Source organism: Amphimedon queenslandica, unplaced genomic scaffold (genome assembly GCF_000090795.2).
Source record: "Amphimedon queenslandica unplaced genomic scaffold, v1.1 AMPQUscaffold_13448, whole genome shotgun sequence".
Classification (NCBI taxonomy): Eukaryota; Metazoa; Porifera; class Demospongiae; order Haplosclerida; family Niphatidae; genus Amphimedon; species Amphimedon queenslandica.
The window spans coordinates 2,485-7,103 of NW_003546316.1; positions in this window are offsets into that span (position 1 = coordinate 2,485).

The window sequence follows — 4,619 nt, forward strand, 5'->3', positions numbered from 1 at the left end:
TCATTGCAGTAGCTATGAACAGGAATATGGCAACCAGCAAAAGGAAAGAAAGTAAAATTATATTTTTAGTATACAATGACTATTCTTTATTTATTGTATGAATACTGTGACTGACTCAAAGTAAAATGTTTTGTTACTTAACTATTAATAATACCAAGGGTCCATTATATCTAAAATATAATGGACTCTTGATAATACTAAAACTTACTAACGAACTATACATTATAGTGAAACAATCACAGTAACATAATGACATGTTATTCTTAATGTATTATTGTTCAATATCATGCACTCAATGAATATATATCTCAATAATATCAATTGGAGTAGCTTCATCAGGATATCCCTCATTGCTACACATCCTCAGCTCAATATCATCAGTAACTGACTGAGGTAAGGTTTTAATAAACCAGGGGATTGTAGAATTGGAGCAACATAAAAGAAGAAAGGAAAGGCAGTAAGAAGACATTCTTGTCAAACTAAAGCCGACAGGACAAGTCATTGTTATGTTTGTGATGAACATGAATCATGTAGCTTGGCATATAAAGCAAACTTTCCAAAACACACAAAGAAATTGCTGGCAACAAATTGTAAACAATTACTTTTTCAAAGGCTTCCACATCTGTCGATCTAAATTAATTTCTAAATTTACAGTGATCAATAGTTTTTAATTTGATACCATGTGCCACTGAGCATATTTACAATTGCATGTTATGGTATAGATACAATGAAACACTGCTATGAATGGTTATAGCTACTGATGGTTATACCTAATGATCCTTGAATGATGGATTGTATGAAGTGTCAGAATGAGGGATTTCAATATTAGCAATATTTGAGTGAAAAACTACACCTGGTCTCTGCATTGTTAGACAAAAGAGAACTGAGAAAAGTAAAGTAGTGTGAAGACATTCTGCAGTAACATGAAGGAGCTAGTTCAGTCAGTAGAAATGAAGCTTAAACTGAAATAATATGCAGCATTGATATAGTGACATAAGTTAGCTTCAACACATTTGAGGCTCACATTTAAATGAAACTATACTTTGATTTTTTTCTTTTTGAACAAAAACTGTAAGCCTTGTTGATATGGAGTAAGCCTAAGAAGATTGCAATGATTTCAACTTTCAAATGCATCTGCATTTTTGTAATTAGTACCAGTGCTATTGTTTTATTCTACCTACAGCTACTCAATTCAATTTTTGGTATTTTGCATTGCTTTGCTTTGGCAATGCTCTGCATTTTACCAAAAATGAAAAGGGAATAATACTTCATTTCAATAACTTTTCTAATACAGATACATGTACTTATGTTGTGTAGAAAGTTTCAGTTGCTCAAAAATTAAAGCCCCTGTACTAATCAACTACTGTATCTTTATAGATGCCTAGTTCCTACAGCTGCATTTAAGCATAAAATTTTTTATAATACATAAAAATTAAATTAAATGCCGAATTCCGACAGGGCTAGCAACAACCACAGCTGCAACAACTGTTTTATTATGCATCAAAAAAATTGTATTCAATAAAGATAAACTAAATGTATCACTACACAACAAAACTGAAGACATATCTAATGACATTATGACATGTTATTCTTAATGTATTATTGTTCAATATCATGCACTCAATGAATATATATCTCAATAATATCAATTGGAGTAGCTTCATTAACAAATCCCTCACTGCTACACAACCTCAGCTCAATATCATCAGTAACTGACTGAGGTAAGGTTTTAATAAACCAGGGGATTGTAGAACTGGAGCAACAAGGAGACTCAAGATAATCACATTGCTGACCATCCCACATTATGTCATTGGGATAAAATTTATTACGCAGGATATTTAAGGTTGTTGCTCCTGATTCACAGTAGTAATCATCGCCAACATATGATAGTGTAGTAGCTGTTGTACCAGTATTACAGGGACATGAATATGCTGATGTCTCATCTGCAGTAACTCCAACAGCATAAGTCCAGATATGTTGACGTGGATTGCTTCCATGAGTAATTGATAAACCATCAACATAAGCACCATCAATGTTTGGAGAGCCTCCATAAACACCATCAGTAGTTCCAAGCTGATATCCTCTGGCCTGTCCACAGACTTTAGTATAGTTCAATCCAGTGGCTGAAAAGAATGTTGCACTACATCCATATCCTAAATCATGAGATTTATCACATAGTGTTTTGCCTCCATATGTGTAGTTGTAGAGACCTTGAGGACAGGTAGCACCAGGTTCTGTCATGTTAATGTACCCTATTCTCATCCAGCCACCATTACCATCACAGTTACTACCCTCCATATCACAGTACACACTAACAATACTCCCATTACTTTGACTGATGTTATAATAGCCTGATGCTGCATTGGGAATGTTCTCTAATGCTTCACTGCAAGAATAAAATTTGATTAATCCTAATGAGTAACATAAAGCCTTTGGTAGACCAGCAGTTGGACACAGGATATATTTGTTGGAATTATTTTCTCTCGATTTGATTCTTTTTCCATTATTAGCAGATAAGCAGCAGTACTGGTGATAGAGGGAAGGAGTATGATAGCCAGTAGTACAGTGATCCATACCTGATGAGGCATTAGCTTCATACAATAGGACAATGAAGGAGAGAAGAAAAATAAAGTAATGTGAAGACATTCTTGTCAAACTATAGCAAGTTATTTGTACATCAGTTATAAATAATGTAGGCTGGACACGGAACATAAAGCACTACTTCTGGGAATTTGCTCAACAACATACAAAAACTCCTCCGTAACAAGGTATACGCATGATGTCAATTCTGAATATTAGTCAAAGGAAATTATTAAGAATAGTAAACTATACTATTTTATATGTACATCCATATTTGTCTATCAAGGTCTATACATAGATAGTGAAAGTGGTAGGTAGTTAATCTCAAAAAATGAGTAGCATAAAGCCTTTGGTAGACCAGTAGTTGGACTGAAAATATATGTGTAAGAATTACTTTCATTCATTTTAAAAGCTTTTCTATTATTAGCAGATAAGCAGCAGTACTGGTGATAGAGGGAAGAAGTATGATAGCCAGTAGTACAGTGACCCATACCTGATGAGGCATTAGCTTCATACAATAGGACAACGAAGGAGAGAAGAAAAGTAAAGTAACAAGAAGACATTTTCGTTTTACTAAAGCCAACAGGACAAGTCATTAGTATGGCCATGATAATGGACATTGAAATATAAATGGAAATTTGCCAACAACATATACAAAAAATTTCTGACATGCAAAAAAGCAATGTATTAATGTAAACAATGACTATTTCAGATGTACTCCAACATCTGTCAATCTAAATTTCTAAATTTTTCAGTGATCAACAGTTTTCAAAAACTTCATAAACTCGAATTTAGTTCCTGAAGTTTTTAAATTATTTTCCTCATAAGAATTGGCTTGTGAAGAAGATGCAGACAAAAGAAAAAAGAAAAGTAAAGTATCATGAAGACATTCATGAACAAGCTAGATTTCAGTCAGTTGGATTAAACTGAAACAGGAAAAGCACTAATTGCTGTAATTTTTAAAAGTGATGTACATTCAATTCATGTTTTCATTATATGTAGTGCTGATGTATATAATAGTGACATGAAGCTTGTTTCAACACATTTAAGATCTACTTTTAAATAAAGCTATTTTGATTTTCTCTTTTTGAACGAAACTTGTAAGCCTTAATTGATGCGGAGTAAGCCTGACTGAGTGACTGCAAAGATTGCAAAGCTTTCAACTTTTTAATGCACTTTCATTTTTGTAATTTGCACTGCTCTTTTTTTATTCTGCCTACTCAACTTTTGGTATTTTGCATTGCTTTGCTTGGCAATGCTTGGTATTTTGCCTAAAATGAAAAGGGGATAATGCTTCATTTCAATAATTTTTTCTGATACAGGAACATGTGCTTATGTTGTATAGAAAGTTTAAGCTGATTTTGATCAAATTTGAGTTGCTCAAAAATTGGATCAAAGCCCTGTACTAATCAACTACTGTATCTTCATAGATGCCTAGTTCCTACAGCTGCATTTAATCTTCCGAGCATGAAAAATGTTTATAATTGATAGAAATTCAATTTAATGACAAATTCCCACAGCGCTAGCTACAACCACAGCTGCAACAACTGTTTTATCTTGCATGAAAATAATTTGTATTTTATAAAAATAAGCTACAAGTATCCCTACACAACAAAACTGAAGACATCTAATGACATTATGACATGTTATTTTTAATGTATTATTGTTCAATATCATGCACTCATCGAATATATATCTCAGTCATATCAATTGGAGTAGCTTCATTAACAAATCCCTCACTGCTACACATCCTTAGCTCAATATCATCAGTAACTGACTGAGGTAAGGTTTTAATAAACCAGGGGATTGTAGAATTGGAGCAACAAGGAGACTCAAAAAAAATCACATTGCTGACCATCCCACATTATGTCATCAGGATAAAATTTATTACGCAGGATATTTGAGGTTGTTGCTCCTGATTCACAGTAGTAATCATCACCAACATATGAAAGTGTAGTAGCTGTTGTCCCAGTATTACAGGGACATGAATATGCTGATGTCTCATTTGAAGCAATTCCAACAGCATAAGTCCAGATATG